Source organism: Oncorhynchus keta, unplaced genomic scaffold, assembly GCF_023373465.1.
Source record: "Oncorhynchus keta strain PuntledgeMale-10-30-2019 unplaced genomic scaffold, Oket_V2 Un_contig_2912_pilon_pilon, whole genome shotgun sequence".
NCBI classification, from domain to species: Eukaryota; Metazoa; Chordata; class Actinopteri; order Salmoniformes; family Salmonidae; genus Oncorhynchus; species Oncorhynchus keta.
In genome coordinates this window covers 32,501-45,000 of record NW_026286396.1, presented here as the reverse complement: position 1 = coordinate 45,000, position 12,500 = coordinate 32,501, and the positions used below count along the sequence as shown (strand labels likewise).

Sequence of the window (12,500 nt, the reverse complement as noted above, 5' to 3'; positions counted from 1 at the left end):
ATATAGTAAACGTATATGTAGTATGGAATAAATGCAGCATTTAATAAATGTAGTAAATGTAGTATGTAGTAAATGCAGTAAATGTAGTAAATGCAGTAAATGTAGTAAATGCAGTAAATGTAGGAAATGTAGTATGTAATAAATGTAGTAAATGTATAGGTAATAAATGTAGTAAATGTATAGGTAATAAATGCAGCATTTAATAAATGTAGTAAATGTATAGGTAATACATGTAGTATGTGGTAAATGTTGTAAATGTAGTAAATGCAGTAAATGTATAGGTAATAAATGTAGTATGTGGTAAATGTTGTAAATGTAGTAAATGTATAGGTAATAAATGTAGTAAATGTGGTAAATGTAGTAAATGCAGTAAATGTATAGGTAATACATGTAGTATGTGGTAAATGTTGTAAATGTAGTAAATGCAGTAAATTTAGTAAATGTATAGGTAATTAATGTAGTATGTGTTAAATGTTGTAAATGTAGTAAATTCAATAATGGAGAAAATGTAGTAAATTCATTAATTGCAATAAATGCAGTGAATGCAGTATGTAGTAAATGTAGCAGTGCAGTATGTAGTAAATGTAGCAGTGTATGTAGTAAATGTAGCAGTAGTATGTAGTGTAGCAGTAGTATGTAGTAAATGTAGTATGTAGTAAATACAGTATGTAGTAAATGCAGTATGTTGTAAATGCAGTATGTAGTAAATGTTGTAAATGTAGGAAATGTAGTAAATGTATAGGTAATAAATGTAGTATGTGGTAAATGTTGTAAAAGTAGTAAATGTTGTAAATGTATAGGTAATAAATGTAGTATGTGGTAAATGTTGTAAATGTAGTAAATGTAGTAAATGTAGTATGTAAAAATGTAGTATGTAGTAAATGTAGTATGTAGTAAATGTAGTGTAGTAAATGTAGTATGTAAATGTAGTATGTAGTAAATGTAGTATGTAGTAAATGCAGTATGTAGTAAATGTAGTAAATGTAGTATGTAGTAAATGCAGTATGTAGTAAATGTAGTAAATGTAGTATGTAGTAAATGTAGTATGTAGTAAATGTAGTAAATGTAGTATGTAGTAAATGTAGTATGTAGTAAATGTAGTATGTAGTAAATGCAGTATTTAGTAAATGTAGTATGTAGTAAATGTAGTATGTAGTAAATGTAGTATGTAGTAAATGTAGTATGTAGTAAATGTAGTGTGTAGTAAATGTAGTATGTAGTAAATGTAGTATGTAGTAAATGCAGTAGTGTAGTAAATGTAGTATGTAGTAAATGTAGTAAATGTAGTATGTAGTAAATGTAGTATGTAGTCAATGTAGTAAAAGTAGTACATGTAGAAAATATATATGTAGTATATAGTAAATACAGTAAACGTATATGTAGTATGGAATAAATGCAGGAATAAATGCAGCATTTAATAAATGTAGTAAATGTAGTATGTAGTAAATGTAGTAAATGTATAGGTAATAAATGTAGTATGTGGTAAATGTAGTAAATGCAGTAAATGTTGTAAATGTATAGGTAATAAATGTAGTATGTGGTAAATGTAGTAAATGCAGTAAATGTAGTAAATGTATAGGTAATAAATGTAGTATGTGGTAAATGTAGTAAATGCAGTAAATGTAGTAAATGTATAGGTAATAAATGTAGTATGTGGTAAATGTTGTAAATGTAGTAAATGCAGTAAATGTATAGGTAATAAATGTAGTATGTGGTAAATGTTGTAAATGCAGTAAATGTATAGGTAATAAATGTAGTATGTGGTAAATGTTGTAAATGTAGTAAATGCAGTAAATGTATAGGTAATACATGTAGTATGTGGTAAATGTTGTAAATGTAGTAAATGTTGTAAATGTATAGGTAATACATGTAGTATGTGGTAAATGTTGTAAATGTAGTAAATGTTGTAAATGTATAGGTAATACATGTAGTATGTGGTAAATGTTGTAAATGTAGTAAATGCAGTAAATGTATAGGTAATACATGTAGCATGTGGTAAATGTTGTAAATGAAGTAAATGCAGTAAATTTTGTAAATGTATAGGTAATAAATGTAGTATGTGGTAAATATTGTAAATGTAGTAAATTCAATAAATGCAGAAAATGTAGTAAATGTATTAATTGCAATAAATGCAGTGAATGCAGTATGTAGTAAATGTAGCAGTGCAGTATGTAGTAAATGTAGCAGTGCAGTATGTAGTAAATGTAGCAGTGCAGTATGTAGTAAATGTAGCAGTGCAGTATGTAGTAAATGTAGCAGTGCAGTATGTAGTAAATGTAGCAGTGCAGTATGTAGTACATGTAGCAGTGCAGTATGTAGTAAATGTAGTATGTAGTAAATACAGTATGTAGTAAATGCAGTATGTAGTAAATGTAGCAAATGCAGTATGTAGTAAATGCAGTATGTAATAAATGCAGTATGTAGTAAATGTTGTAAATGTAGCAAATGCAGTATGTAGTTAATGTAGTATGTAGTAAATGCAGTATGTGGTAAATGCAGTACTTAGAAAATGCAGTATGTGGTAAATGCAGTACTTAGAAAATGCAGTATGTAGTTAATGTAGTAAATGCAGTATGTGGTAAATGCAGTACTTAGAAAATGCAATATGTAGAAAATGCAGTATGATGGAAGTACAGTATGTAGTAAATGCAGTATGTAGTAAATGCAGTATTTAGTAAATGTAGTACATAGTAAATGTAGTGTGTAGTAAATTCAGTGTATAATAATTGCAGTATGTAGACAATGTACTAATTGCAGTATGTAGTACATGCAGTATGTAGTAATTGCAGTGTGTAGGAAATGCAGTATGTTGTAATAAAGTATGTAGTAAATGTAGTGTGTAGTAAATGCATGGTGTGTGGTGACAGTATGTGTGTGGTGACAGTATGGTGTGTGGTGACAGTATGGTGTGTTACAGTATGGTGTGTGGTGACAGTATGGTGTGTGGTGACAGTATGGTGTGTGGCAGTATGGTGTGTGGCGACAGTATGGTGTGTGGTGACAGTATGGTGTGTGGTGACAGTATGGTGTGTGGTGACAGTATGGTGTGTGACAGTATGGTGTGTGGCAGTATGGTGTGTGGTGACAGTATGGTGTGTGGTGACAGTATGGTGTGTGGCAGTATGGTGTGTGGTGACAGTATGGTGTGTGGTGACAGTATGGTGTGTGGTGACAGTATGGTGTGTGACAGTATGGTGTGTGACAGTATGGTGTGTGACAGTATGGTGTGTGGTGACAGTATGGTGTGTGACAGTATGGTGTGTGGTGACAGTATGGTGTGTGGTGACAGTATGGTGTGTGACAGTATGGTGTGTGACAGTATGGTGTGTGACAGTATGGTGTGTGACAGTATGGTGTGTGGTGACAGTATGGTGTGTGGTGACAGTATGGTGTGTGACAGTATGGTGTGTGACAGTATGGTGTGTGGTGACAGTATGGTGTGTGGTGACAGTATGGTGTGTGGTGACAGTATGGTGTGTGACAGTATGGTGTGTGCAGTATGGTGTGTGGTGACAGTATGGTGTGTGGTGGCAGTATGGTGTGTGACAGTATGGTGTGTGGTGACAGTATGGTGTGTGGCAGTATGGTGTGTGGTGACAGTATGGTGTGTGACAGTATGGTGTGTGTGTGGTGTGACAGTATGGTGTGTGGTGACAGTATGGTGTGTGACAGTATGGTGTGTGGTGACAGTATGGTGTGTGACAGTATGGTGTGTGACAGTATGGTGTGTGGTGACAGTATGGTGTGTGGTAACAGTATGGTGTGTGACAGTATGGTGTGTGGTGACAGTATGGTGTGACAGTATGGTGTGTGACAGTATGGTGTGTGGCAGTATGGTGTGTGACAGTATGGTGTGTGGTGACAGTATGGTGTGTGGCAGTATGGTGTGTGACAGTATGGTGTGTGGCAGTATGGTGTGTGACAGTATGGTGTGTGGTGACAGTATGGTGTGTGGTGACAGTATGGTGTGTGGTGACAGTATGGTGTGTGGCAGTATGGTGTGACAGTATGGTGTGTGGTGACAGTATGGTGTGTGGTGACAGTATGGTGTGTTACAGTATGGTGTGTGGCAGTATGGTGTGTGGCAGTATGGTGTGTGGCAGTATGGTGTGTGGTGACAGTATGGTGTGTGGTGACAGTATGGTGTGTTACAGTATGGTGTGTGGCAGTATGGTGTGTGGCAGTATGGTGTGTGGTGACAGTATGGTGTGTGACAGTATGGTGTGTGGTGACAGTATGGTGTGTGGTGACAGTATGGTGTGTGACAGTATGGTGTGTTACAGTATGGTGTGTGGTGACAGTATGGTGTGTGACAGTATGGTGTGTGACAGTGTGGTGTGTGGTGACAGTATGGTGTGTGGTGACAGTATGGTGTGTGGTGACAGTATGGTGTGTGCAACAGTATGATGTGTGTGACAGTATGGTGTGTGGTAACAGTATGGTGTGTGGTAACAGTATGGTGTGTGGTGACAGTATGGTGTGTGGTGACAGTATGGTGTGTGTACAGTATGGTGTGTGGTGACAGTGTGTGATGGTGTGTGGTGACAGTATGGTGTGTTACAGTATGGTGTGTGACAGTATGGTGTGTGACAGTATGGTGTGTGGTGACAGTATGGTGTGTGGTGACAGTATGGTGTGTGACAGTATGGTGTGTGGTGACAGTATGGTGTGTGGTGACAGTATGGGTGTGTGACAGTATGGTGTGTGGTGACAGTATGGTGTGTGGTGACAGTATGGTGTGTGACAGTATGGTGTGTGGTGACAGTATGGTGTGTGACAGTATGGTGTGTGACAGTATGGTGTGTGGTGACAGTATGGTGTGTGGTGACAGTATGGTGTGTGACAGTATGGTGTGTGGTGACAGTATGGTGTGTGGTGACAGTATGGTGTGTGACAGTATGGTGTGTGACAGTATGGTGTGTGGTGACAGTATGGTGTGTGGTGACAGTATGGTGTGTGGACAGTATGGTGTGTGGTGACAGTATGGTGTGTGACAGTATGGTGTGTGGTGACAGTATGGTGTGTGACAGCATGGTGTGTGACAGTATGGTGTGTGGTGACAGTATGGTGTGTGGTGACAGTATGGTGTGTGACAGTATGGTGTGTGGTGACAGTATGGTGTGTGACAGTATGGTGTGTGACAGTATGGTGTGTGACAGTATGGTGTGTGACAGTATGGTGTGTGACAGTATGGTGTGTGGCAGTATGGTGTGTGACAGTATGGTGTGTGACAGTATGGTGTGTGGTGACAGTATGGTGTGTGACAGTATGGTGTGTGGTGACAGTATGGTGTGTTACAGTATGGTGTGTGACAGTATGGTGTGTGGTGACAGTATGGTGTGTTACAGTATGGTGTGTGGTGACAGTATGGTGTGTGACAGTATGGTGTGTGACAGTATGGTGTGTGACAGTATGGTGTGTGGTGACAGTATGGTGTGTGGTGACAGTATGGTGTGTGACAGTATGGTGTGTGGTGACAGTATGGTGTGTGGTGACAGTATGGTGTGTGGTGACAGTATGGTGTGTGACAGTGTGTGTGGTGACAGTATGGTGTGTGACAGTATGGTGTGTGGACAGTATGGTGTGTGGTGACAGTATGGTGTGTGGTGACAGTATGGTGTGTGGTGACAGTATGGTGTGTGGTGACAGTATGGTGTATGTGGTGACAGTATGGTGTGTGACAGTATGGTGTGTGGTGACAGTATGGTGTGTGACAGTATGGTGTGTGGTGACAGTATGGTGTGTATGTGGTGACAGTATGGTGTGTGGTGACAGTATGGTGTGTGGTGACAGTATGGTGTGTGGTGACAGTATGGTGTGTGGTGATAGTATGGTATAGTGTGGTGACAGTATGGTGTGTGGCAGCATGGTGTGTGGTGACAGTATGGTGTGTGGTGACAGTATGGTGTGTGTGACAGTATGGTGTGTGGTGACAGTATGGTGTGTGACAGTATGGTGTGTGGTGACAGTATGGTGTGTGACAGTATGGTGTGTGGTGACAGTATGGTGTGTGACAGTATGGTGTGTGGTGACAGTATGGTGTGTGACAGTATGGTGTGTGGCAGTATGGTGTGTGGCAGTATGGTGTGTGACAGCATGGTGTGTGACAGTATGGTGTGTGGTGACAGTATGGTGTGTGGTGACAGTATGGTGTGCTACAGTATGGTGTGTGACAGTATGGTGTGTGGCAGTATGGTGTGTGACAGTATGGTGTGTGGCAGTATGGTGTGTGACAGTATGGTGTGTGGTGACAGTATGGTGTGTGGTGACAGTATGGTGTGTGGCAGTATGGTGTGTGGCAGTATGGTGTGTGACAGTATGGTGTGTGGTGACAGTATGGTGTGTGACAGTATGGTGTGTGGTGACAGTATGGTGTGTTACAGTATGGTGTGTGACAGTATGGTGTGTGACAGTATGGTGTGGTGACAGTATGGTGTGTGACAGTATGGTGTGTGGTGACAGTATGGTGTGTGACAGTATGGTGTGTGACAGTATGGTGTGTGACAGTATGGTGTGTGACAGTATGGTGACAGTATGGTGTGTGGCAGTATGGTGTGTGACAGTATGGTGTGTGGCAGTATGGTGTGTGGCAGTATGGTGTGTGTGACAGTATGGTGTGTGTGACAGTATGGTGTGTGTGACAGTATGGTGTGTGGCAGTATGGTGTGTGTGACAGTATGGTGTGTGGTGACAGTATGGTGTGTGGTGTGAGTATGGTGTGTGGTGACAGTATGGTGTGTGGCAGTATGGTGTGTGGCAGTATGGTGTGTGACAGTATGGTGTGTGGTGACAGTATGGTGTGTTACAGTATGGTGTGTGGTGGCAGTATGGTGTGTGACAGTATGGTGTGTGGCAGTATGGTGCGTGTGACAGTATGGTGTGTGGTGACAGTATGGTGTGTGGTGACAGTATGGTGTGGTGGCAGTATGGTGTGTGGTGACAGTATGGTGTGTGGTGACAGTATGGTGTGTGGTGACAGTATGGTGTGTGGTGACAGTATGGTGTCTGACAGTATGGTGTGTGGTGACAGTATGGTGTGTGACAGTATGGTGTGTGGTGACAATATGGTGTGTGGTGACAGTATGGTGTGTGGTGACAGTATGGTGTGTGGTGACAGTATGGTGTGTGGTGACAGTATGATGTGTGACAGTATGGTGTTTGACAGTATGGTGTGTGGTGACAGTATGGTGTGTGGTGACAGTATGGTGTGTGTTGTGACAGTATGGTGTGTGATGACAGTATGGTGTGTGACAGTATGGTGTGTGACAGTATGGTGTGTGACAGTATGGTGTGTGACAGTATGGTGTGTGGTGACAGTATGGTGTGTGGCAGTATGGTGTGTGGTGACAGTATGGTGTGTGGTGACAGTATGGTGTGTGACAGTATGGTGTGTGGTGACAGTATGGTGTGTGACATGGTGTATGGTGTGTGACAGTATGGTGTGTGACAGTATATGGTGTGTGGTGACAGTATGGTGTGTGGACAGTATGGTGTGTGGTGACAGTATGGTGTGTGTGACAGTATGTGACAGTATGGTGTGTGACAGTATGGTGTGTGACAGTATGGTGTGTGACACAGTATGGTGTGTGGTGACAGTATGGTGTGTGGTAACAGTATGGTGTGTGGTGACAGCATGGTGTGGTGACAGTATGGTGTGTGGTGACAGTATGGTGTGTGACAGTATGGTGTGTGACAGTATGGTGTGTGACAGTATGGTGTGTGACAGTATGGTGTGTGACAGTATGGTGTGTGGTGACAGTATGGTGTGTGGTGACAGTATGGTGTGTGACAGCATGGTGTGTGACAGTATGGTGTGTGACAGTATGGTGTGTGACAGTATGGTGTGTGACAGTATGGTGGTGGTGACAGTATGGTGTGTGGTGACAGTATGGTGTGTGGTGACAGTATGGTGTGTGACAGTATGGTGTGTGGTGACAGTATGGTGTGTGGCAGTATGGTGTGTGGTGACAGTATGGTGTGTGGTGACAGTATGGTGTGTGACAGTATGGTGTGTGGTGACAGTATGGTGTGTGGTGACAGTATGGTGTGTGACAGTATGGTGTGTGGTGACAGTATGGTGTGTGACAGTATGGTGTGGTGGTGACAGTATGGTGTATGACAGCATGGTGTGTGACAGTATGGTGTGTGGTGACAGTATGGTGTGTGGTGACAGTATGGTGTGTGACAGTATGGTGTGTGGTGACAGTATGGTGTGTGGTGACAGCATGGTGTGTGACAGTATGGTGTGTGGTGACATGGTGTGTGACAGTATGGTGTGTGGTGACAGTATGGTGTGTGGTGACAGTATGGTGTGTGACAGTATGGTGTGTGGTGACAGTATGGTGTGTGGTGACAGTATGGTGTGTGGTGACAGTATGGTGTGTGGTGACAGTATGGTGTGTGGTGACAGTATGGTGTGTGGTGACAGTATGGTGTGTGACAGTATGGTGTGTGACAGTATGGTGTGTGGTGACAGTATGGTGTGTGGTGACAGTATGGTGTGTGGTGACAGTATGGTGTGTGTGTGACAGTATGGTGTGTGGTGACAATATGGTGTGTGACAGTATGTTGTTTGACAGTATGGTGTGTGGTGACAGTATGGTGTGTGACAGTATGGTGTGTGGTGACAGTATGGTGTGTGGTGACAGTATGGTGTGTGGTGACAGTATGGTGTGGTGGTGTGACAGTATGGTGTGTGGTGACAGTATGGTGTGTGGTGACAGTATGGCAATGACAGTATGGTGTGTGGTGACAGTATGGTGTGTGGTGACAGTATGGTGCGTGGTGATAGTATGGTGTGTGGTGACAGTATGGTGTGTGACAGTATGGTGTGTGGTGACAGTATGGTGTGTGACAGTATGGTGTGGCAGTATGGTGTGTGACAGTATGGTGTGTGGTGACAGTATGGTGTGTGGTGACAGTATGGTGTGACAGCATGGTGTGTGGTGACAGTATGGTGTGTGGTGACAGTATGGTGTGTGGTGACAGTATGGTGTGTGGTGACAGTATGGTGTGTGGTGGCAGTATGGTGTGTGGTGACAGTATGGTGTGTGGTGACAGTATGGTGTGTGGTGACAGTATGGTGTGTGGTGACAGTATGGTGTGTGGTGACAGTATGGTGTGTGGTGACAATATGGTGTGTGACAGTATGTTGTTTGGTGACAGTATGGTGTGTGGTGACAGTATGGTGTGTGGTGACAGTATGGTGTGTGACAGTATGGTGTGTGGTGACAGTATGGTGTGTGGTGACAGTATGGTGTGGTGACAGTATGGTGTGTGGTGACAGTATGGTGTGTGGTGACAGTATGGTGTGTGGCAGTATGGTGTGTGGTGACAGTATGGTGTGTGGTGACAGTATGGTGTGTGACAGTATGGTGTGTGACAGTATGGTGTGTGGTGACAGTATGGTGTGTGGTGACAGTATGGTGTGTGGTGACAGTATGGTGTGTGGTGACAGTATGGTGTGTGGTGACAGTATGGTGTGTGGTGACAATATGGTGTGTGACAGTATGTTGTGTTTGTGTGACAGTATGGTGTGTGGTGACAGTATGGTGTGTGGTGACAGTATGGTGTGTGACAGTATGGTGTGTGGTGACAGTATGGTGTGTGGTGACAGTATGGTGTGTGTGACAGTATGGTGTGTGGTGACAGTATGGTGTGTGGTGACAGTATGGTGTGTGGTGACAGTATGGTGTGTGGTGACAGTATGGTGCGTGGTGATAGTATGGTGTGTGGTGACAGTATGGTGTGTGACAGTATGGTGTGTGGTGACAGTATGGTGTGTGACAGTATGGTGTGTGGCAGTATGGTGTGTGGTGACAGTATGGTGTGTGGTGACAGTATGGTGTGTGGTGACAGTATGGTGTGTGGTGACAGTATGGTGCGTGGTGATAGTATGGTGTGTGGTGACAGTATGGTGTGTGGTGACAGTATGGTGTGTGACAGTATGGTGTGTGGTGACAGTATGGTGTGTGGTGACAGTATGGTGTGTGGTGACAGTATGGTGTGTATGGTGACAGACAGTATGGTGTGGGTGATAGTATGGTGTGTGGTGACAGTATGGTGTGTGGTGACAGTATGGTGTGTGGTGACAGTATGGTGTGTGGTGACAGTATGGTGTGTGGTGACAGTATGGTGTGTGGTGACAGTATGGTGTGTGGTGACAGTATGGTGTGTGGTGACATATGGTGTGTGGTGACAGTATGGTGTGTGGTGACAGTATGGTGTGTGGTGACAGTATGGTGTGTGGTGACAGTATGGTGTGTGACAGTATGGTGTGTGGTGACAGTATGGTGTGTGGTGACAGTATGGTGTGTGACAGTATGGTGTGTGGTGACAGTATGGTGTGTGGTGACAGTATGGTGTGTGGTGACAGTATGGTGTGTGGTGACAGTATGGTGTGTGGTGACAGTATGGTGTGTGGTGACAGTATGGTGTGTGGTGACAGTATGGTGTGTGGTGACAGTATGGTGTGTGGTGACAGTATGGTGTGTGGTGACAGTATGGTGTGTGACAGTATGGTGTGTGGTGACAGTATGGTGTGTGGTGACAGTATGGTGTGTGGTGACAGTATGGTGTGTGACAGTATGGTGTGTGGTGACAGTATGGTGTGTGGTGACAGTATGGTGTGTGGTGACAGTATGGTGTGTGGTGACAATATGGTGTGTGACAGTATGGTGTTTGGTGACAGTATGGTGTGTGGTGACAGTATGGTGTGTGGTGACAGTATGGTGTGTGACAGTATGGTGTGTGGTGACAGTATGGTGTGTGGTGACAGTATTGTGTGGTGACAGTATGGTGTGTGGTGACAGTATGGTGTGTGGTGAAAGTATGGTGTGTGGTGACAGTATGGTGTGTGGTGACAGTATGGTGCGTGGTGACAGTATGGTGTGTGGTGACAGTATGGTGTGTGGTGACAGTATGGTGTGTGACAGTATGGTGTGTGGTGACAGTATGGTGTGTGACAGTATGGTGTGTGGCAGTATGGTGTGTGGTGACAGTATGGTGTGTGGTGACAGTATGGTGTGTGGTGACAGTATGGTGTGTGGTGACAGTATGGTGCGTGGTGATAGTATGGTGTGTGGTGACAGTATGGTGTGTGGTGACAGTATGGTGTGTGACAGTATGGTGTGTGGTGACAGTATGGTGTGTGACAGTATGGTGTGTGGCAGTATGATGTGTGGTGACAGTATGGTGTGTGGTGACAGTATGGTGTGTGGTGACAGTATGGTGTGTGGTGACAGTATGGTGTGGTGATAGTATGGTGTGTGGTGACAGTATGGTGTGTGGTGACAGTATGGTGTGTGGTGACAGTATGGTGTGTGGTGACAGTATGGTGTGTGGTGACAGTATGGTGTGTGGTGACAGTATGGTGTGTGGCAGTATGGTGTGTGGTGACAGTATGGTGTGTGGTGACAGTATGGTGTGTGGTGACAGTATGGTGTGTGGTGACAGTATGGTGTGTGACAGTATGGTGTGTGGTGACAGTATGGTGTGTGGTGACAGTATGGTGTGTGTTGACAGTATGGTGTGTGACAGTATGGTGTGTGGTGACAGTATGGTGTGTGACAGTATGGTGTGTGGTGACAGTATGGTGTGTGGTGACAGTATGGTGTGTGGTGACAGTATGGTGTGTGGTGACAGTATGGTGTGTGACAGTATGGTGTGTGGTGACAGTATGGTGTGTGGTAACAGTATGGTGTGTGGTGACAGTATGGTGTGTGACAGTATGGTGTGTGGTGACAGTATGGTGTGTGACAGTATGGTGTGTGGTGACAGTATGGTGTGTGGTAACAGTATGGTGTGTGGTGACAGTATGGTGTGTGGTGACAGTATGGTGTGTGGTGACAGTATGGTGTGTGGTGACAGTATGGTGTGTGGCAGTATGGTGTGTGGTGACAGTATGGTGTGTGACAGTATGGTGTGTGACAGTATGGTGTGTGACAGTATGGTGTGTGGTGACAGTATGGTGTGTGGTGACAGTATGGTGTGTGACAGTATGGTGTGTGACAGTATGGTGTGTGACAGTATGGTGTGTGACAGTATGGTGTGTGACAGTATGGTGTGTGGTGGCAGTATGGTGTGTGGTGACAGTATGGTGTGTGGTGACAGTATGGTGTGTGACAGTATGGTGTGTGGTGACAGTATGGTGTGTGGTGACAGTATGGTGTGTGGTGACAGTATGGTGTGTGGTGACAGTATGGTGTGTGACAGTATGGTGTGTGGTGACAGTATGGTGTGTGGTGACAGTATGGTGTGTGACAGTATGGTGTGTGGTGACAGTATGGTGTGTGGTAACAGTATGGTGTGTGGTGACAGTATGGTGTGTGGTGACAGTATGGTGTGTGGTGACAGTATGGTGTGTGGTGACAGTATGGTGTGTGGTAACAGTATGGTGTGTGGTGACAGTATGGTGTGTGGTGACAGTATGGTGTGTGGTGACAGTATGGTGTGTGGTAACAGTATGGTGTGTGACAGTATGGTGTGTGGTGACAGTATGG

The 12,500-nt window shown here is 44.0% G+C and overlaps 1 pseudogene; it reads right to left on the bottom strand.

Moving 5' to 3' along the window:
* The window catches only part of LOC127923271 (glutamate receptor 2-like), a 46,101-nt pseudogene that overhangs the window by 1,114 nt on the left and 32,487 nt on the right, over positions 1 to 12,500 (bottom strand).